This window comes from Balearica regulorum, chromosome 5 (genome assembly GCF_011004875.1).
Source record: "Balearica regulorum gibbericeps isolate bBalReg1 chromosome 5, bBalReg1.pri, whole genome shotgun sequence".
Taxonomy (NCBI): domain Eukaryota; kingdom Metazoa; phylum Chordata; class Aves; order Gruiformes; family Gruidae; genus Balearica; species Balearica regulorum.
The window spans coordinates 9,069,516-9,092,546 of NC_046188.1; the positions used below are offsets into that span (position 1 = coordinate 9,069,516).

The 23,031-nt window shown below is 41.6% G+C and overlaps 1 long non-coding RNA gene across 1 annotated transcript in view; it reads left to right on the forward strand.

Annotated features, from left to right (window-relative positions):
- LOC142601897 (uncharacterized) overlaps nucleotides 1-21,282 on the forward strand; it is a 44,752-nt gene extending 23,470 nt beyond the window's left edge. The window contains exons 2-3 of the long non-coding RNA XR_012835470.1: nucleotides 19,578-19,779; nucleotides 20,840-21,282. This is a non-coding gene — a long non-coding RNA (uncharacterized LOC142601897). The remainder of the gene's footprint in view (nucleotides 1-19,577; nucleotides 19,780-20,839) is intronic.
- Nucleotides 21,283-23,031: the final 1,749 nt, after the last annotated feature.

Consider the following 23,031-nt stretch of genomic DNA (forward strand, 5'->3'; position numbering starts at 1 on the left):
AAACTAATTACATGGTATGTATTTAATGTTCTGTCCCTAAGGTTTTCATAGTAATAAAATTGATTGTTACTGATTAAAATGGTTCTATTACATCAGCTTAATGTCACTTGAGGTGAATGCAGTATTAGAAAAATGGCCATTAAAATGTTGAACAGAAAACACAGAAGCCAAGATTAAATAATAGGAAAATATTTTTTTAATGGAAATTTTTTTAAAAAATTGATTATGATCAAGAATTTTAAAACATTTCACTTGGCAGGGAGAGTTATCAGATGTATACAAAATCTTATTGTGGTTATTGCTTTTATATAACTTCTTGTCATTGTCGTGTACAGAATAACGCAGGCAAATATGAACAGTCCTGCCATGTAAGGTAAAACTGTCCATAGAGTGGCAAAAATGAGGTTGATATTTGGAAAAAAAATCTGCCTAATGATGAGCATCCTTTATTCTCTGTCAAAGTAAACCCAGGAGGTAATTAGGGTTTATTACAGGGGAAGGAGGGTAAGGGTACAGCCGTGGGCTCTGCTGCAGTTGTTGGAAAGGTCTGGAGATGTCAGTGGGAGCCATCTGTGTGTCCCTGGGCTGGGACAGAGGGAGCGAAGAGGGTGGGCACAGGAAAGCATCACTGAGAAAGAGGAAGAAACAAATTTTGAAAGGAGGAGTCAAAAGAGGGGAGATACAAGACTGAGAAAAGGAGGAGATGTTAAAGAACAAGTCAGTATAATCTGGGCATTTTTAAGGGGAGAAGTCAAGCTCTGGGGCTTCCTCCACGCCATTTTAGGTTAGAAACTATGGACAATATAACAATTATCTTTGTTTTACTGCTATTATAATGCAGCTTTGAAAGAGTTGTGCATGGCTGCACTTTCAGTGAGTCAGTACCCTCATGATTTGTCAAAATATTTAGTATTTTCTTGAATCCCAACTTCCTGGAGTCATGTGACAAGCTGAGGTCTGATCTCTCTCTCTCTCTCAAAACCTGGAAATATGATTAGTGTTTAGCTACTCAAAAGACAAGTAAGACGAACTAGAAGGGTGTCACTTTATAAAATCTGCATGATTTTTAAGCTGCTCCTGGAGCCTCACTTCAGAGCAGCTCCCCATAACTTTCCCCATACTCTCGTGATGGAATTTTTAACAAATTGAGAACTATCTGACCATCCTCCATGCCTCCTCTCTCTACAGTCTCTGTCAATTTTATCAATAATTCCATATTCTTTTTTTTCTGAGGCTGAATATTAGTACTTGATGCCATTTGCTTCTCACTGCCTTTTTCAAGAAGGCCGAAGTGTCCCACTTCACTTTGACTTCAACTGAACATATTCAGAAGAGCTGAATGCAGTTGTCTGGTTAAAACGGAAATTTGCAGAAGGGGCAGCAACTTTTCCTTTAATTTGAGGCTTAGAGACACAGTGGAGTTGGAATGTGTTCTGTAAACCATGGCTGGGAAGTGGCACGATGCAACACCAGAAGAAAAATCTGGGAGGTCTGAGGGAGGAGGAGGGGAGAAGGAAAAGTCCTGAAAACTGGAAGCTTACAGAGGAAATCCATAAATAGATAGTAACAATGAAACAATAACAACCACAGTGGGCAGTGCGTCTTTGAGATTTCAGTGACATTTTCCTAGGAACAGAAGATATATCCATCCATAAACAACTTGGGAAACACTCCAGACAAAAATTATTCTTGACATAAAAAGGCATTTTTCTTGAGCTTAATTACTCTATAGGAGATGGTGACCAAAGACTGGGGAGTGAGAGTCTTAACCCCAATATTGTGAGAAGACCACTGCTGTACAATATACACAAGGAAGGAATAAACTTAATTCAAGGCAATATGAATCTTTTCCTATAGAGGTATGCTTTTCAAAACTTTTAAATGCTGTGTGCACTTTTATTTCCTTCCTCAGTCAGTATTAACCCATCCTTGAGATTCCATTAAGTTGACAATATTGTTTAATTACCAGAAAGGAGAGCTTTGTATCCATGGAGAGAATGATTCTTCTTATTTGCCAAGAAAGAGTGATTGTGTATTAGGCCCTTGAGGGTAGGAAGATAGAAGAGGAAACAAGGAAACAGGAGAATCTGAGGCATCCTAGCTTGTAAAGTGTGTGCACAAAAAGAAATTACTGCATCTTTCCTGTAGCCAAATCATAGGCAGCCCCAGTAAAATAGGTATTTTTATTCTACAGCTTACGTGTGACTTTCTGTTCTGTACTTAGATCAGTCAAGAATATAAAAAGGCTACAAAATGGCCATGGAAGAGGATTTTTGGCATTCTCTTTGTTAAACCAACCCTTCTTCTGAAGGGCATTTTTCTGGGTCCTGGAGGAACTTTGTTCTTCAAAGTAGCCCTTAGAAGGCCAGGAGTTGGTAGGAAATCTGCCATGTTTGTCCACAGCTTAAGGACAATGCTTTGGGACAGGTATGTGTGTGCTTTTCACTGATACCCAGACTAGAATGGGATGATTTTCAGTTAAACATCCCGTTTATTTAATGAAAAATGAATTTTTGAGGAAACTAGAAATGTTTGTCAATCAGCACTGGATTTGGTCTCTTACACTTTCAGATTAAAAAGAAATCAGAAGAGAACTCTTTTTAATTTAAAATGTTTCATTTTTAAGTTAAACCTTTGAACATTGCGATTTGCAGTGGTATCTTGTGGGAAACTGTAGCAAAGCAACATTGGAAAGAAATCCTTTGTTTCAGGCTGAAAGAAGTATTTTAAATAACCTATTTCACTGAGACATTCAAACGCTTTCTTTTCAGATCAGCCTGAAACAACTGCAATCCGACCAGGAAATGTGAAGTTTGTCATTTACATAATTCCACCCAAAACACAGTTTTGGTACTGAACAGCAGGACCTGATGCTCAACAGCTGCATAAATCTCGGGGTTTTAACATTTTAAGAGAAGTCTGGACCAGGAAAACTTCCTCTCTTTGTCTGATTCATGTTGTCAGATGGTAAAAGGATTCAGGGGGGAAATGGGACATATAGGTGTTTTGAGATATTCATACCATCTTTAGGCTTCTAATAAAGGTACCTGGTTTATGAGCCTAGACAGGTTATATATTCCATGGGGAGAGGTAAACTCCTAGTCGAGCTCTTAAATCTTCTCCAAAATCTCTGCTGACTGTAAAGCAGCCTAAGCAAGGCACTCAGATTGGGTACCTAGAAGTAGGATGTATGGATGCCTTCCTTGGATTCCTCAAAAGACCATATTGGGGAATTTCAGATAATATTTTCAATGTTTAATGAGCAATGGCTCAGCTAGAACCTGGGAGGAACTGACATGTTGTTTCCTAACATCTGGCAATGCAACCTGTGGGAGGACGGCAGTGTCTTGTTGCCTGTTTCACAGTATACTGAATTTAAGTATCTTGGAGCATTCAAACTTAGGATACATGTGTAATACCCACTGAAATGATAGTTATTCTTTTGTTTACAGAGTTAGGGAAAACAGACAGGAAGAGAGAGCTGGGAAGCGGGAAGGCCGGCTGCTAGCAGTAATTGCCAGCTGTGTGTGCGCAGGAAAGAACCTTGTGCCTTTATGAAAACCTGCTTTTAGAGCGGTTAAATAAGGGGGAGAGGCAGGAAGTGGAAGGAGTGGCTCCAGCAATTCTTAGCTAGATGTTTATAGCAAAGAAAGGGTAATTGTAACCATAGATTGAACTGCAGCAAAATGGAGCTAATTATAGTTTGCCACCAGTCTATCTCTTGCATTTACTATATTCCCATTACAGTAGGTAGCTGGAGCCATAAGAGCAGAGTGTATCTCCTTTTCTTTTCCTTACATAGAATTTCCACTAATGAAGATGCTACAGAAGAGTCTGCCTAAAAGTGAAATGTTAGTTCCTCAGCTGATGTAAATCACTGTAATCCCATTGAAGTCAACACTGAAGATTTAACATCATGCTAATTGAAGTCAATGGAGCTAGGCTGATATATACCAGCTGAGGTAAATTCCCCAGTGCATTCTTTCTAGCTCTTACGAGTGTTTGGAGCCTGCGCTCTGGTTTGAGTCACAGAGAGACCCCAGCTGTGCAGTTCAAACCAGGCTCCTTATTTAGAGCTGACCTTTCCTAAATTTCAGTCATGGTGTTGAGACTGGTGATTTCAGTCCAGGTTCATCCCCGCACTTAATTTGCAGGGTTTTTTTCATCTCCTTGTTCCTTGTGGTAGCATTCCCTTGTGTTTGCAGATTTTTGCTTTTTGGCCTGTTATCTAATTAGGTCTGATATATTTAGCTGTCACAGAGTACAACAATCTGTAGCTAGGCTTCTGTTATTATTGATGGTAATATTGTATGGAAGGATCCCCAGATGGTGTTAAACATAGTCTTATGAGTTCCTTTTCTGGTGTGTAAGCAAATGCTCAGTCTACGGAAGACCTGCTGTCTGATTTGGTCTCTCTCTTCGTTATGCAGTGATCTTTGAGCAAAAGCTGTAGCAAATCGTGAATGCTGTAGCAAATCGTGAATGCTCTCTTCTCATTTTCTATATCTGATGACAATTCATAGGACATAGTATTTTGGGGGGAAGTAGAAGCAAAAGCCAGATTACATATATTTTCTTCCATGGACCCATTGGAATGTGTGGAGTTGTACACGTGAATTGCTTTATAACAACAAAGCCAGCTTCTAGTGAAGCAGAGGCATGATGTGAGCATCAAACAGTCTCTTTGCAGATGGTATGAATGAAGTCAGGGATGGCACGGCCTCTAGATGCCCTCTTCTGTAGTGAATATTTTAATCAGCAGGCTCTTACTTGAAAAACATGTGAATTGCAATGACTGTATCCAACTTTGTCCCTCTTTTAAGAAACCGATGGCAAGAAAGATGATCCAATGAAACCTTTTACTCAGATAAGGAGGCAACCAGTGGCTTCTGAGCTAGGGGGAAAAACACCCAAATCACAGTTCTAGATACACACAGAATTTAGCTGCTTTAGTCTCAATTTAGACATCTGAGGTCTCTGTTATATTTAGCTTTAAATCTTGGAGTGTTGTGGAAATAATTGAACTTCCAACATCCTGTGCAGTGGTGTGTGCATTAAGAGCAGCTTTAAGGGTTGCATTAAATGTGCTCACAAACACGTGCAAATGCATTTGGCCATAGGATAGATTTAGGTTTCTGTCTTTTTGTGCAGTAGGTGAGAATATTGCCATGGATTTTACAGTTACATGCACCAAGCATTCTGTGTCACCGCTGCCTGTATTTTTAGGCTTTCTTTCAGGACATAAATACTAATGATGCCAGTTGCCACTAGGAAAAGGCCTAGAGAACTGGTGAGGAACATAAGGCTTGTGAGAAGCAGTTTGCTGGGAACAGTAGCTCCACAAGAAACACTGGGTTTAGCAGGCACTGTTTTCCAGATGGACAATATTGCTGTGAGCAGCTGCAGATGAAATCTTCAAAGCCAGTATGGGAGGTGGAGATGAAGGGAAGAGAGTAGAAAATTCTGCAAGCTGCTAAGACAATGAGAGAAGCCAGTCATTAAAATCATATAATGGTTGAAAGAATGGCAAGAGTGCTCCTCCCTAAAAATGCGACAAATTATTTTCTTCCTTGCTGGTTGGGGGAATTACTGCTCTGCTGCATCCTGACATTTCTTCTCTCCTTGGGGCATGGTAGGCATCCTGTAGAGACATTCTGTTCTTGCTGCTGCTTTCAGTGCTACCAGAGGGCCTGATTCTGTTTGCTGAAATCCCTGGGAAAGCTCCTATGGTCTCCCACCAGTGTAGGACCGACTGCTGGAAATGGTATTCCAAAGTAGAAATCTGGTTGGCATTTTCCTAACCAGCTAAGAATTGAGTTTTGTTAGGCTGAACACAAGTTATCTGAAAGCCAAAGGATGTACATGGGCTGGTTTTCCTGATATTAGATGTTTTTTAGATATTTCATTTTATGTGATAGCATTTTACTAGCAGCAAAGGCTGTCTCTGTTGTCCTGGGCTCCTGATGCAAAAGGGGACAGACAGCCATGGGTGTGTAGAAGAGGACTACATTGCATAAAACTCATGAGACTGAAGGTGAGACTATTTTCCTATTGAGAATTGCAGTCAGTTTTGCCTCTGACAGGGTAAAATGAGGACCAATGAGCAGATGGCTGTGGACTCAAGGCACTTAGAAGCCGTTAGGGTATGTCTTTGTGGCAGGACACAGCACTGTGGAGATACCAACCCTGTCTGTGAATGAGCGAGGATAGCACAGAGCAGTTTAGGGATGCTATCATATTGACAACTCATTGATGCAAATAGGTGTTGATAAATAATATGCAGCTGATCACTAGGTTTAGCAATGTACCTAACTCTAGAGTCTTCTCCTCTGTTTCATATTGGATTATGACTTTCTGAAGCCTGCTACACAATGCTGCAGGTCAGCACCATGTGTCTATACAGGCAAATCTGCAGATAGCTCAGGACCTTTGAGGTGAGCTAGTACCAGCTGGAGAAGATCCTGGGCCTCTGTCGTTTGTACTGGCAGGTAAGACCTCCCAATAAAGGAGTCTGCCTGTGTTTTATATGCGCTTACCCTTGACTGTAAAAAGCCCCTCATAGGGGCTATACAGCCCTTAAAATCTGTAGGGAAAGAGACACTCAGTTCTGAGGTTTACCCAGCAAGACTAGGAGAGGCTGATGCTGTTGGAAAGAGATTTGGTCTCACTGGCACAGCTGGTGCCTGACAAAACCGCAGGCTAGCAGACCTAGCACGTTACAATATGAAAGTTTCCCCTGTGTGGGCCTGTTTGGAGTTCTGGGAAGAGGGACAGCATTAAGTCTCTCTTCCTTCGTAACTGTGTATATTGTGGGCAAAAGAGAAGTGCCTGCAAAGTCTGTTCTGTTTGCCATGAGTCTGTCTTCCCACTGTGTTGTGACAGCCTGGCTTTGCTACAGCCCTTTCTGCCTCCGTCCCTGCCCTTACAGTCCACAAATGCAGATGGGTAAGAGGTCCAACTGGGAGAGCTGTCTGAAACGGCTAGCTTTGTTCCCTTCAGCAGAAACAAAATAAAATATATGAATGTCTATTGCCCTGTTGTAAAATTTTCACATGAACTGTGATTTTGCTATGAGCTTTCTCTGATCCACTCTGTACTAAAAATAGTGGCTAGTTACAAAACACCTAAGTGAGTGGACGTCAAGTGCCCATTACCCACCAAACCTGAATAATCCTCTCCATTTCTTCTTTAGTTGATTTGAAAATAAAAGGAAGGACTTGAGTAAGCCTGTATGATTTCTGGAGCAGTTGTTAGCAAAAATGAAGGTTGAAACTCTTGACCTCTGGTACAGAGCAGGCCTCCGTGTTCTTGTCTTGCCTCATGTGGCAAGACATGGGTTTCCTTGAATTGCTGAGCCACTCAGATGAGCAGAGAAAGGCAGTATTTAGCCCACCACGGGCCTTGTTTTCAGAACAGATTAGTGTTGTTGATAGGTCTCTACTCATGTGCATCACTAGAGAAACCTCTAGCATTTGGGACCATTTAAGTTTGCTGAATCTTCTTGCTCAGGCTCTGGCAGAGGCTGGTAGATACAGAGGCTGTCCATGGCTCTAGCAGCAGTGGACTGTGGCTAACATGTTCGCTTTAGCAGAGCCAAAAGTTGTCTAGGTTCATATGGGCTTTACTGGAGGGGCTCTCCTCATCCAAGTGAGCATGGTCATCCCCTGAAAGCTCTCCTAAGAAGAGACGGTGAAAACATCTCCTGTCTCCATCTTGGCTGCCATATTTCCCTAGAGATGAAACTACCCCAAAGTCTCTGCTTCTGTTTTCTGTGACTACTGGATTTGGTGGAGCAGATACAGGTGAAAAATTCTCTCCATTCCCTCTTGTGCATTCAGTCCCATGCTCAGGCACAACTAAAATCTGTGCCAAGAGGCAATTCAGGTTAGGAAAGGGATATGCCATTTTTCTCTACCTCTGCTTCTTGTCACATTTTGTTAAACGCGGTCATGTAGCATGTAATGAAGACATCTGTTCGTTTTGTAGGAAACTGTGAAAAAGTGCGTGCGTTTGCCTTGTGCCATCTGTTGCCATTCTGATAAACAGTTGAAAGCTCTGGCAAACATAAACAAAAACAGTGTGCTTTGGTGCTAACTGCACCGTTTTCTTTCTTGGTGCTCTGTATTTGAGCCTTTTCTTGTGATACGTTCACTATTTGGGGCTCTGGTCTGCTGTAAGGAGATCCGATGCTCAGCAAACACTGCAGTTCTTTCTTCTGCCCGTGTCCCTCCCCTGAACTTGAGACAGTAAGTAGACGCAGGAGTTCCTGAGCTGCTGGAATGATGTGAAATACTGTCTGTGCACCTGGATGGCTCAACTTTCCCCCTCCAAATTTTGTGCCTCTGAGTGGAAACTTGGCTGAATCAAGGAAATGATTCGGGGAATATACTACTGATCAGGAGGGATTTAGATGTATTATACAGGATTATTATTTTTCCAGAAGTCTATCTTGTGAGCAAAGGTTCTGCGTTACAGAATGTGTTGAAAATAAGTAGCTTATAATGGATTTCTGGAGATTCTGTGAAGATGAAGCACTATTACTGTAAGGAAAGACAAAAAAAGGGCACTTTGGTGAGGCTCATGCTGTCAGAGAAACACAAGACAATGTGGGAGAGGGGGGTATGGTGGCCAGTTAAAAGCAGACAGTGGAGAAAGAACACAAACTTTTGAGTCTGGCTTTCAATGCAAGAGCATATAGTAGTTCTCAAATATGACTGTATAAACATATTTTCTTTTTTTTTTAAAGACCAGAGGTACTTGCACAGAAGTCTTTAGCATGTGTTACTTTGCATACTCAGACTGAATCTACAGAAATAGTTTCTGTGAAGGGGAAAAAAGACCCCTGTTAACTCCTTATGCTACATCCTTGCTAGTGTTTTCTAGTGACGGTGCAGTTTTGCTGGCATATATAGACTGTGCCAGTTAACAGCTAAATTACCTTTTGTAGCTTTCTGCCTGAGTTGCATATAAAGTGGGCTATGCTGCAGGTTGAAAACAAAATGTACTGTTCTAACAATTATTCAGATTCATGTCTTATAAAGTACTTTTTGCAAAGAAGTTTCATGCAGATTGTCTAAGCCTATATTGCAGTCATCTTGGGCCTGTTCTAACAAGGAAAACAGTATGAGTACACAGTGATAAAAATATAAAGAAGCGAGGAAAAGATCATAGGAGAAATAACAGATCTTTTGAGACAAGCCATGGAAATGTGAAATTAAAAAGTACTCTAATGCAGACTGACAGGGAGCGGAGACACAGCTCACATTGCAGCTATAGCTGTTCATAACAGCTAGTTATTTTTAGTCGGCTTTCCTTAGGAAGCCAGGCTTATGAGCACAGAGGGGTATGTTTGTGTGTGTATACACATGCATCTGCCTGTGCGCTGTCCTTATGACTTCAATCTGCTGGTCTCTTCTAGCAGAGTTTGACAGAGAGATGGTAGTTTGCATCCTGACAAGTTTCCTGAGGGTGGATGGGGAGGGGAGTTTGACTCCGTCCCATGTTAGGCGTGAAGGAATTCACACGGGTAGAGACTAGAATAACACCCCAGCTACAGGAAAACCTTGAGAGGGAAGGTCTATCACCTTGTTAGACACAGGAGAATCTGGCTGCAAGGCACCAAATCATACAAAAACAGATTTCAACAGCTCCACTGCTTATGGAACAACTTTTGAGGAGGTGGGACTTCTGGCAAAAGCTTCATTTTGGCAAATTCAGCAGACTCTCCTTCTCTGGGGACCAGGCGGAGAAGAGAACATGAAGCACAGACACAGCAGTGGGTTACACCAGCTCTTGGGAGTAGAGCTGCCAGGGGCTGGAGTTTCTATTTCTGAGAAGATGTTGCAACTTTTGGGGGGGGGGGGGACTGACAAACTAGATGAGCATGAATAATGTCCTTTGTGGGAACATATATCAAATTATCTTAATTTTTATTTTAACATCACACTGGTTTTTAAATATATGAAAAAATGTTGAACTTTCATGCTGTAAAACATTTTGAGAGTCAAAACACCATTGAAATTATTTTCTTCAGTTTCAGTAGAATTGTATGTTCCTGCAAAAGGTTAATTTTTATGAAAAAGCATTTTTTTATTAAAAAAAAAGAACCTTGTCAGAAAGAGTTTATTGCTTGGAGTCCAACCAATTTCAGTATCAAACGATAAATCAATCTGTACAATTACAGCTCTAACTGGGATTAGGTCACAGTAAAGCTTATGAGTACTCAAGACTTAATTAGCTCACTGAGATCAGTGTGATTCTATATTGACTTGGTAAGTCTTGAATCAAGCTCTGAAGGTCTGATGAGCAGAAGGACTAAGTGCTGTGGTACCTAAATTTCACTGACATTTCCCCAGCTGGGACTCGCTGTCATGACTCCCCTGGAGTTTGGGAAGTCATCAGATGTGCTATTCCTTTATTTTTGTTTTCCTCCTCCTACCCCCTGTTTGGTAACAGTCTTAGGGCCTGTGCCTGCATCAAAACATCCCTCTACCTGGGGGACGGGAAACCCTCATTTCCCACTTGAACCACTAGGTTTGGAGATTCTTCTTGGCTTCTTCTCTTAGACCTCTTCTGTTTTGCATTGGAATAGTTACACTGATGTTGTCATAGAGAGTCTCTCTGGAGACTTATGGTAAGGGCACTCATAGGACTATAACCTCTTTTGTAGACTCCTTGATAACCTGAGTAGTAGTATCTTTATGCAAGGCAGGAGCTCCTGGCTTTGGGTGAACTCCAGCTTTGCCCCCTCTCTTCTGTCATTGTCCTGCTTGAGGGACCAGGCAAGGGTATGTGAAGTTTCCATGCTTCCAGCTGGGTCAAAGAGATTTTATTCTTTCTTGTTTGACCTGGTCCATGGACAGATGGCCTTGCTGCATGTCTGTACATTTACATGAAGGAGATACGAGTTGCAAGCTGTGTTGCTGTATTTCTGTAACTGATTTTGAACAGCTTTGGTAAGAGACTCCAGAAGAAGCCCAGCCTCTGGGAAAGGAGGGGGAATTTGAATCCTGTCTTCCTGCATTCCAGCCAAACACACTTATTACTAGGCTAGAAGTTAAAAGTGAAGAGTGTGGACCTTCCATGTTTTGGCCAGAATCTGGTGCAGGTCTGCTCTTTGCTTTACTTCTCAAATGTTTTCTTAATTGAAGGATTCTTTCATATAATAAAAATATTTAAAAATCACAAGTTGTTTTTTACGCTGTTGCCTAACTGGGTTTTAATATGGCCCCATTTTACTTGTGTCCTTGCTCATGCATATGGGACTATCTGGTTTTGTTCAGTGAGTTTTCAAGTCCTCTCCTGACCTGTTATGTGCTGCCATCAATCTATGTCTCTCTGGCTGAGAAATACAGCTACAGGGGTACTGGGCTCTACAGGTGTAAGTTAGGCAGGGAAACATCTGGTTTGTGACTCACAGTAGGGCAAATGAGATGGTGTCAATCTGCTCAACAACATAAAGACTTGGACAGTTCTAATAATGCCTCAAAGTGCTAATTTTATGTCCCTAAAGTTAAGCTAACTTTATTAGCAAAAATATAGGTACCTTGGGACTTGAGGTGCCCAAGGGTTAGGCTGCAGTGCTCTGGGAATTTTTAACTTCAACTGGTTTGTTTTTTGTATAAAAATATCAACTAGAGGCTTTAAACAACAACAAGGCTCCAAATCATGTTGGCAGTGAGAAAGAATCCCTACCCTGAGAAGATGACTGTCTTGCTAGGCAGCAAATGAAGAAAGAACGAGTACAGGGAGTGAGGGGAAGTAATTAGTGTGTCACATTTATCAGTGGAGATGGGATTCTTGAAGCCTCTGCCTTGTGCTTTTACCTGTGTGCCTTAAGTGCCCTTTCACATCTGGGCCAGTTTCTAGATGTGGGGTTACTGCTGTTTGTCTCCGGCATCACATGGGGATCTCGGATCAGTTTAACCCATTTATAACTTGTTCTTAGTCATATAGCAACTGTAGAAGAGCGGTCAGTATTTGGGTGGCCATGAACACTGGATGCTTTTTCTCAGCTGTTTCTTATGTCTTATGGTGTTGGTGAGGAGATACTTATGTTCTAGTATCTGCCTTATGTATGAGAGGACAAGTCTATAGAAATAGCAATCTATCCCCTTATTAAAGACCTTGAGGCACAGACTGCTTATGAGAAGAGGAACTGGAGGTAATACAAGGTCATCATCTAAGATAGTGGGATCCCTTATGATCTCCCAATCCAGTCAATATTCAGGATTGGCGGGTTTATAGGACTGGTTTCCTCTCCTATGGCTGGACAGAAACCTGCTGGGTGTTACCCACTAATTTAGCAGTCCCCTTAAAAGAGTGGTGGATGCTGTAGCCAGGCTACCCTGCTGAGGACCTCTTTTGGATTCCAGTTTATGTTTAATGTGTGGCATTCCTCTACTTTCCAAAGTCATTCTTGAGTCATCCACTGCCCATCAGTCTTCCCTGGTTTTGTTCTGTGAAATGTCTGTTGGACAACAAGGTGATGGACTGTATCTCCAGCTACTTTAAAAAACAAGGAAGAAGATACTGAGCAAAACCTCAAGTAAACACCATGAATATGTAAAATGTTGAGCATACAATTAAACAGTACCTCTGTGTGGAAAATTAATGTTGGCTGTATTAATGGCTTTGTTGGAATGGAAGTGGGCACATAAGGCATAATCTCTGCTATATCTGAAAGTGAAGGCCGTTTGCAGTGGTGGTAGTAGTGGGCAAGAAGTCACAACACTTTGAGACCAGCAGCTCAGGCAGTTTTCAGTCCACCTCACAGTCTGTTTAGCTAGTCTGTACTTCATCAGTTTGTCTATGAAGATGTTATCGGAGACAGTGTCAAAAGCCTTAGTGAAATCAAAATAAACATCCTCCCTCATCCACCAAGCCTGTCATCTCATTGTAAAAGGCTATCAGGATAGTCAGGCATGATTTACCCCTCTTAAATCCATGCTGACTACTCCAAATCACCTTCTTGTCCTTCATATGCTTGGAAATGGATTCTAGGAGGATCTGCTCCATCACCTTCCTAGCAATCAGGGTGAGGCTGATGGGCCTGTAGTTATCCAGACCCTCTTCCCTGCCCTTCTTGAAGACAGGAGTGACATTTGCTTTTGTCCAGTCCACAGGAACCTCCCGTCTCCCCATGATTATTGTCTCATACTGACATCAGCCACCTCCCCAGCATTCACGGGTGCTTCCTGTTAGGTCCCATGGATGTTTTTGTCCAGTTTGTTTAAATGTTGCCTAAACTGATCATCCTCTCCAGAGGGTAAGTCTTCCTTGTTCCAGCATTTCCTACTGTCCTCAGGGACCAGGGGTTCCTCAAGACCACTCTTTGCAGTAAAGACCCAAGAGAAGAAGGCATCAAGTTTCTCAGGCTGGGGGCCCGTATTCCCACCTACGTGAGCTTGTGTCTTTGCTGCTGATAGGAAATAGAATGAAGGTTAGTTCTGCATCTTCAAATAAGGCATTTAACTAAAGGAAAATAGGTCGTGATCTTTTGATAATTTTTTGGTAAATGAGAACTCTTTTATGTTGTATTGCTGACACTTGTGAGTGTAAGTGACAGAAGACCAAAATGTCTGTTAGCCCAGTTATGTCTTACATGCAGCAAAGCAGCTATTAACACAAAAGAGAAACAGGACCCCCCGTGGTTTGTCTTTTGCTTTCAGTTATTCATTCCAGTAACCAGTATGGGAAAGTTTTACCAGGTAACTTTGTTTCTGAGGCTACAAATCACAGCAAGCAGATTGATCATGAGTTAGCGACTAGGGAGAGACAGAAGGAAAAAACAACACCCTCCAGCTATAATGTTTCCTAAAGTTAACATGTTGCATAAGAGGTGTAAATAATAGGAGGTCTGAGGGCTGCTGAATTTCCAAATGCTTTGCTGCAATATCTTGGGCTGGCAATTAATCAATTTTCTGTGCCTTTCAGAGTTTTCCTCTGAACAATGCTCTTCCTCTGAAGCTCATTAGCCATCAAAACCTGTCATGTCTACACATGTTTTTCTTGCACCTCATTAAGAGATTATTGATTGTTGGCTTCTACCCCTTTCAGAATTCGCTTCAGAAAATTAATTTCAACCACAAGTGCAATTTAACTGAATGCTTTTGCCAATGCTTGATAATGACTTGCTTTGTTAAAATTAAAAGTTTTCATCATATTTATTTTATTTTGCCCCCTGCAAAACACGAATCATCTTCATCTGAAGCAAAAATAGGGAGAAGCCTCACCTTGTTAAAAATGTATAATATTGTCTTAAGATAGATTGAAGCCTGAAGCAATTTCAGAAATGCAAGAAAACTTCATAATTGCCATTGATCAATTTGTAACAAGTGTATCTTGTGGCCACCAGCTTTCTCTTGCTATATGAGATTTGTCAATATAGTCATTCCATTGAGGGAGGAACATAGGCCAAGCAATTAACATTTTTTTTTCAGAATTGCTTTGGTAATTAGGGACAATTTTTCACTGGTAGGTTATTAATTATTCAGCTCTCATGGGTTTCTTTTAATAGGAAACATTGGCAAGTTCTCTCTGCAGTCATGAATGAACTTCTCCTGAGTCATCAGCCAGTGAAGTCAGTCAAATCTTTTGCTCAGGAAGAAGAAAAAAGGCTATTTACATCTAGCAGTTCCTTGATGTTTTGTCCATTCTGGTTAGTGCATACAGCGAAGGGTAGGCTTGGCTTTAAAAGCTGGTGTGGCAGGCAATGCAATGGTACCCATTCTACAGGGAAACAATTGAAGTAGAGAAAGATGAAGGACTAGATTTGTCCAAGGTTTCTAACTGCTCTTGGAGGCTGATAATTACCTAATGAGAGTCTCAGAAGTACCCTCATAAGGTGAGGCATCAAGATTCTGTTGTTTCCATGCTGAAATCAAGTAGATGCAGAGCATCAAACCTTTTTGTATACTTTTGACATTGCAGTGAGATGATTACAGCACCCCATCCTGGAAGATGTGTCACTAAGGGTCTTCTTCGCAAGAGACCTTATCTTGACTGACAAAGCTGTGTTAAGAGGTTTTCCTTCTTTACCCAGCATCATTGCTGGCTGCTTGTTCCTGCCTTCTGCTTTATCACACAGGTTTTATAGACCCCCTTCAGTCGTGTTAAAATTGACTTTTGTGACAACAGTGGAACATGGACAGATGAAGTATTATGATTCACAATCAACACTCAAGAACTGTACTGTGCAGCTGGAGGGCAGTGGTTTCTGGAAGAGAATCATAGGATCATTGAGACTGGAAAGGACCTCTAGAGATTGTCTAGTTCAAGCCCCTTGCTCAAAGCAGGGTCAACTAGAGCAGTTTTCTCAGTGCCATGTCCAGTCAGGTTTGAATACCTTCAAGAATGGAGACTCCACAATTTCTCTGAGTAACTGGTTCCAGCATTCAACTACCCTTGCAATTAATTTTTTTCTTATGTTTTTGTGAAGATTCTTGTATTTAATTTTGTGCCTGTTGCCCCTTTACTGAGCACCACTGAGATTTATCTGGCTCTGTCATCTTTATTCCTCCCTGTCAGATATTTATACATATTGATAAGATTCTCCTGAGTCTTTTCTTGTCTAGGCTAGGCAATCTTGGCTTTCTCAACCTCATCTCATATGTAGGTGAGGGGTAGTGACATTTGAATCTGGCTTCACTGTCAAGAGTAAGCTTGTGAAAAGTCACTCTAAGGATACCTGATAACTGGAGCTTAGGTTTCTGGTTTCCCAGAGCTCTCTATTCAAGCCTTGTTGGTGTTTTTTTGACCTTTCATCCCTCTAGATAGAAAGATGAATAGTGGACCTGACTAGATGGGCCCTTCTGATCTTCAAAGCCTCAGATGGAGAAGTTTCCCCCTCCATGATGTTGGTTCAGATATGCTCCATTCTTTATGTCCCAGCCTCCCACTGTTAATGATACCCCTCCACTGTCTTGGCAAGAATGGCTGGGTTGACCCATCTGTCTCACTTAACTAATTAGGGATTGATTGGGTGAGATTCAGACTGTCAATTTATTTTAAACAAGGCAGGTTAACCTGAAATCTGTGGTCTCCCGTAGCATACTGAAAAACAACATTTTAAATTCCAAGTTAAAATTACAAATCTATTCAACCACCAATAATAAGAAAACAAAATCTACAGACGCATTTGCTGTGGTAATTGTTCTGCATATCACTGGAGGAGAAACATTTAAATGGCTTTCAATTAGGAAATATGTTATCTATATAGTTTTAAAGCCATTTAAAATTAAAAGAAACTTTTTAAAAAAAAAATCATGTGGGCAAATGTTTTGTTTCATGGAAGAGACAGACCAGTTAGTTACCTGATTTTGTACTCTAACCTCTTGCTTCTCCCACTAACTTCTGCACACAACTCTCTTGCCTTCTGACTGGATACTTGGGGATTCACAGCCCATTGCCTAATCCTGGGTACATTTGCCTGAGGATAACTAACTGTCTGTCCTGCTCCTGGAGTGGTCTTTGACTTGACAGACTATTCTTCAAGCAGGATCAGTAGCCACCAGCTGCTCCCTCCTGTTAGTTCAGTTCTGGTTATGCTGGCTTCTGTTCAGCTCATACCAGTGCGCTTAATCAAATTACCACCTGTCACTTCTCTGTTTCTGGACTGTACAACCCAGCATGAGACAGCCAAGTTCAATCCTGCTGCAGTCAGTGGTAAAGCTACCACCAACCTTAGGGAGATAAGAGTTTCCCTTGGTGTTTGATAACGTGGTCTACAATTATGGAGATACCTATCTATAACCCATTGCTTTTCTGGCATTAGAAACTGGGAACTGCCAGGCAGGCAGTGCACTGTGCTATGTGGAAAGTCAGTCCAGTGCCTCTCTGGCCATTGGCAGTTTCGCATGCTCCAGTGAGAAGCTCAGAGGCGTTGATGGATGATAATGACTGGATTTGTAATGCTACTGCATTAAGCATAATATGTGGATAAGAGCTGTGGGTGAAATCCCCCTTCCTTGTACAAGTGCCAGGCTTGCAAAAGCATTCAAGGTGCATACTTCTTGCTGCAGTTGGTGGTATTCTGGTACTGTAAATGCCTTTATGGATCAAGGTTGCTGCTATGGACCCTCTTCCTCAGAGTAAGAGAATAAGCTCAGGGCCTTTGGGCAGGTTGGGTGTAAAGTACCTACTGTTATGACCACGAATGGCCGAGACCAATGTGCTCTGCCTTGAGAAGTATTCTCATCCACAAGACTGCTATGTTCCCAGGTCTCAGGCTGTTATGGGCACCACTATACTCTTCGTGAAGGTGTTGAGTTCTAACTTAAAAGCAGTTGGACTTCTTTTGCTCTACTGTTCCCCTTGGCAGGCTATTTCAGACCCTAATTGCTGTAGTGGTTAGGAACCCTCTTTTAATTTCCAACCTAAATGTATTCATGGCCAATTTATATTCATTTGTTCTTGTGCCAGTATTGCCCATTAACTCAAATAGTTCTTTTGTCTTCTGGTGTTTATCCTCAGGATAGATTTGTAGAGAGCAGTCTTCCCCCTTTCACCAGCTATTTTGCTAGTCTAAACAAGCTGAGCCCCTTTGGTCTCCTCTTGTAAAACTGGTTCTTCATCCTGATTGATCTTGGTCTCTTATCCAGTTTGAAGTCAGCTGTACTCACACAGACACAAATCCAGAACTCTTTCCTACCTCTAGAGGCTATATCATCTTCCCGACTTAAGTAAATGCATTTGCTCTGTGGGTCCATTGGCCAAGCATTACCATTCTCCTCATGTATCGCTGTTCTTCATATTTCTCTAAGCAGAAGGTAGCTGAATAATCCAGTTCCATCGTTAGAAAGATTTGTGAACGACACCAGCCATATGTCCTGCTGTAGCAAAACTGCTGTATTTCATTTGTGTTGGACTATGGCTAATGCAGAGACTTTGTTTTAGGCTGGTTTCTCTCATGTGGTGTTCTTGATCTTTCCCTCCTGTCTCCTCTCCTATTTTTTTTGGCGGGGGAAGCCCTTAAGAGGGTAGTCAATGGGATGGTGTGTAAGAGCAAGCCCTGCTTTCTTCCTGACTTTTCTTCCTCTCTGCCAGCACAGTTGTATTCAGCTGGAGGATCACATTGAATATTTCCAGCTGCTCTGACATCTCTTAGCTTTTCAGAAGTCTGAATTTCCTCTTCGCTGGCAAAGATTTAAACGCCTTTCGTTAGGCCTTGGTCTTCATCAGACAAAATATCAGTGGTTTGTTCAGTTTTCATGATGAAGAGCAATCCTACTGGGAGAACATCAGTGAACTTCTGAGCTAAAACTGGTAAGCTTTGAGGGTTTTGTTCACTGGTGTTGGCAAGACTCTGGAACAGTTCCCTGCAGGTCTAATTATTTTTACTAGACAAACTCCCATTGCAATGAATAGGAAGTTTAGACTGTGCCATGATTTCAATGGACTTTATGTTGTAAGACTGTCATATCAGAATAATTCATAACATACCATGAGAAGGGACTGCACTGTGAGAGGAACGTGCTTGCTGGCGTGTCTCGTATAAGCAGGGCTATGCTTTAGCAATAGTTCAATATCATATTTTGACTGTGTATATTGTTTCAATTCACAGTGTCTTGGCAGTGCAAGCAGTCACATTTCCTAGTGTTTGAAAAGAACAAGGAAAATTAAATATGCAAGAGCATTAGAGTACTATGCAGCATTTCACATAAAACCGCAAAATTAAGGCAACCCAGACATACGCCTGCTGCTCTGCCTTTTGTTTGCATCAACATGCCTCTCAGCTTCAGCTCTATGACATCTACCACTTTGAAGGGACAGTTCTATGAGTTTATGATGATTAAGAGTAATTTAAGAGTGAATTAAGGATGGACTGTGGTGGCCGTATTATGCTTCAAACTTGTTTCTTTTGTTTGTTTGTTTGTTTTTCTTTCAAAATTTTCCCTAACATCAGAGCCATGGGTAGGACTGGCTTTACTCACAGAGCCTGACTTAGAGACTTAGGTCCATGTGTCTGTGAGGGTCAGGGTTAGTATGGTAGAGACTGGGAGATAGTTTATGCCTGGTTCTGACAGTGTTTTTTCTTGGTTAGCCCTGAGCAAGTTATTTCTATTCCTTACTCTTCTGTCTCTCCCTCCCACTTTCTTTGTTCCAGTGCTTTGAGACCTGGTAGGGGTGTGCAGGGGTAGGATGTTCCCAAAATATTGCCTGGTATTTGGTAACCCATGCAACAGTTGGTATGTTTGTGTTAAAAGCACTACTGTCTTTTTATGTATTCCTGGACCTCATCTTTGGAAAGGTCTTTTTTTCTCATCCTGCCAAAATGCAGCATAGAAAGAGGTAGGATTGTTTGTATTTTTGGATGGAGAGGAGATATTTTTCTGAGATCTGGTATAGAAAAGAAGTTCAGTTTCTATGCTGTTAACTTTTCATTGAAACTTCCTAAATTTCTGTGTTCATAAAGAAGTTCATTGTTCAGGTCAAAATATTTTTCACCTCAAAAACTTCTGGAAGATGTTTAACCAGCTCTCCAATACAGTCTTGTTGGAGCCAGTGAAAAATAAAGGTAAGGTTCAAAAGACTTGAGGGGCAAAACCACTTCATGTTCCTAATCTCTGTTCTTGTAGGTGATACGCTCGCTCCTCGTGAGTAAATCCTGAAGCATGTTACAGCAGCGCAGTGTTCTCCTGTTGCACATACTACACTGGGGCTGTGGATCAAGGATGGCATTTGATCTTCAGAGCTGTGTCTCATCTACTGTTAACGAAGGCAGGACTGTCTAGCAGATGAGACGTGATAAATAAACATAAGGGATCACATTGAAACACTGTGAGTCAAACTTGATCACAACATCTTTTTTTGCCTTAAATTCCCTATTTAGAAAATTGGTCAGAATAACGCTCCGTTTCTCACAGCCTGAGTCTGTCCTGTTTGTTTTGATTGCAGGCTCGTTGGGACTCCCATTATTCTTGTACAGAGACTGGCATTATGGGACACAACAGTTGCAGGGGGGTCCCAGGCATGATGACAATAAAATATTAAATGATGATAGTAGGAAGATTGTTTGTAAAAGTCAGAATCCTTGGCACAGGTCTTAGACTAGAACTTGATCCAGGCAGGAAAGATGCAACTGTCCATTATCATTTAGATACAGAGCTGGTAGTCCAAGCACTACATATCCCAATTCTGTTGATCAGCGAAAGCTTTATAAACAGAATAACAAAACACAAGACCCCAGAGGTTGTGTCAGGGGAGTACTTTAGAGGAGTAAAAAGTTGGTCTATGCTTTTGTTTCCATGGGCACCCTCCAGTTACTGTTATGAAGCAGGGATTATTGGCTCAATAATTAATTCACTGATTTACAAATAAAGGGTGTAACGCATCAGGGTGCACTTTTTATATGAGAAAATGCTACATTATGGCTTTCAGATTACTTGCTGAATGTACAAAGTTAAGGTAGTTTCACTTTGGTGTGTCAGTCAATAACTTCAATTAGTGGAGGATGTGGGAAGAAGAGGCAAAAGAAAACTAAAAGAAAACTTCCTACTGTCTGATCCTCTGCATAGGAGATACATTGCAAAAGCCAAAGAAGAATAGTGTGCACATAGAAAGAGCATCTAACAGGGTTACTGACAACCAGGATCGTGAGAAAATAGCAGTGGGATGTTTTAATCAATACAGAAGGAGGGGTGATTGATTTTAGGGATAGCAAGGGGTTACTCAGCCAATAATTAGCCACCTTATCAAAGTTATCTGGTAAAACCATGGATTATGCTGGACTCAGAGTACTGGCTCTGTGAGGAGAGTTCAGATCTGGATTTTCCTCTTCCCCAGTGCTCTTTGCTGCTGACATTCTGCCGCAGTCGGTGCCCTTTGTTCTTTTTCACAGGCAAAGGGATTCTCTTGTGCTACAGCATCAGTGCAGAAGCTCTGGGAAGAGCCGCCGTGTCAGCGCATGACAGGAGGCAGAGCCAGAGCTGTTCAGGAAATCTTTGTGCTGTTTCTTTTATGCTAAGTTTCTCTACATTAAAATGGGGCAGAGAGGATTAGAAGGTGAGTGTAGGAAGATTATCAAGTAGTTCTACATTTTACCATCCTCCCCATCTTTGCCTGTCCTCCAGTGTCTCCAGTCCTTCAAGAATGCTTAAAGAGCCCTTGTTAAAGGAGATGGTACCCCTTCTCAGGGCAGAAGTACTCAATGGTGCAATCGTTACCAAGATGGCTGAAATAAATGGGTGAAATACAGCAGGTGGAAATCTTGTTGCTGTAGTTTGAGGAGTTCTGAAGCACTGTCCTTATTCCTGTGACTAACCTGAGCCTTTTCTGCAAACACTTGACCATCCAGCTCAGAGCGCAAAATAATTTGTAGGATATACTTTCTAATTTCTGGCCACTGCCATTTCTGACTCATTTCTGTGTCTAAACACAGAAAAAGTCTAAAGGGGACTTTTTAAAAATAATATTTTGTGTCTTAAGATAATGACCCCAATCCACTGATGCTGTGAATAAGACTATTCTGTACTCTACCAGGATTACAATTTGCTTGTGCTACAGTATTGTGCAGACCCCTCAGAAAAGACTAAAACCATTTCAGACTTTGATAAACCCAGATAATGAGAGAGTTCCTTCCCTGTTTAGGGCTGGCTGAACATTTTCGATCAGTCTCTTTTTAGCAAAATGTATTTTTGCCAAACTGAATAAATATGTGGAAGAGTCTACTGAAGAGACAGAAAGATGCTCTGCATTTGCAAGAATGAAAATGTGTTTGATCTTGCTTTACAGCAGGTGACCTCAAATATGATAGGACTTAAATGAACCATTCAGCATCTTTTAGTAAGTCTGTAGCAGAGCTAGGATCTCAATTTTGCTGCTCTAAGCCCTAATTCCAGAGTTTTAAACACAGAACCATCTTGTTCCTCCTTTATGTCTTTAAACTTAGAATCATAGAATCATAGAATGGTTTTGGTTGGAAGGCACCTTCAAGATCACGTAGTTCCAACCCCCCTGCCATGGGCAGGGACACCCTCCACTAGACCAGGTTGCCCAAAGCCCCATCCAACCTGGCCTTGAACACTTCCAGGGAGGGGGCCTCCACAGCTTCTCTGGGCAACCTGTTCCAGTGCCTCACCACCCTCATAGAGAAGAATTTCTTCCTAACATCTAATCTAAATCTCCCCTCCTTCAGCTTAAACCCATTACCCCTTGTTCTATCACTCCATGCCCTTGTAAACAGTCCCTCTCCAGCTTTCTTGTAGGCCCCTTTAGATACTGGAAGGCTCCTATAAACTTGGTTGGGCCCTACTTTCCATGGACCCCATGACAGCGTAATGGGTAAGAGTGTGGATGAACAGTTACAAGAACGTTAATTGTATACCTGGCTCTCCTGTTACTGATGAAGACCACTCAAACTTTGTACCTTGGTTTCTTTTAACTGTAAGATAAAGATGATGCTGCCACCTCAGTTTTGCATTGTTCCAAAAATGCTATGTGCTCTTATTTTGCTTGCTGAACACTCAGGGCCAAGACCTGTACTTGTTACTTGGCACTGCTAAAATCAATGGATTATTTGCGTGTTAATGCATTATGTATGCAGGGTTCAAGGCAGTGCCATCTGTGAAAGCCTACAGGAGCTGTGGTAAGGTCTTGCCCTAGCACAGTTCTTACACACTTCTCCTATTGCCTTCAGAGAGGTTCTTCTTTCGCATAGTGTTTGGCACGTGCTGAAATATCCAGTTGAATTGAAAGGTAAGAACAGTGGATGCGATGCCAGTTTTGCCAGAGTGCAATAGTCTCTTTGAGGGTTGCACAAGAAATAATGGGCAACTACATGAAGATGCAGGGAAGATGTGTTTGAAATTCTAATTTTGTTGTTTATGCTCAGACAACTCAAACTGTTCTCAAGGTATTTCTGTATAAAGCATAAAAGTTTCTAATTAAACTTATAAATCAAGAACACATGTACTGAAATAGTTCCCGCTGCTAGATGCAGAGTATTTATGTGATGTGTCAGAGAGCAAAAGGTGCTGTAGAAGCAGGAAGTAGTTGCAGATTGCATATTGAAATCCTCGTGGTGTACAGGGC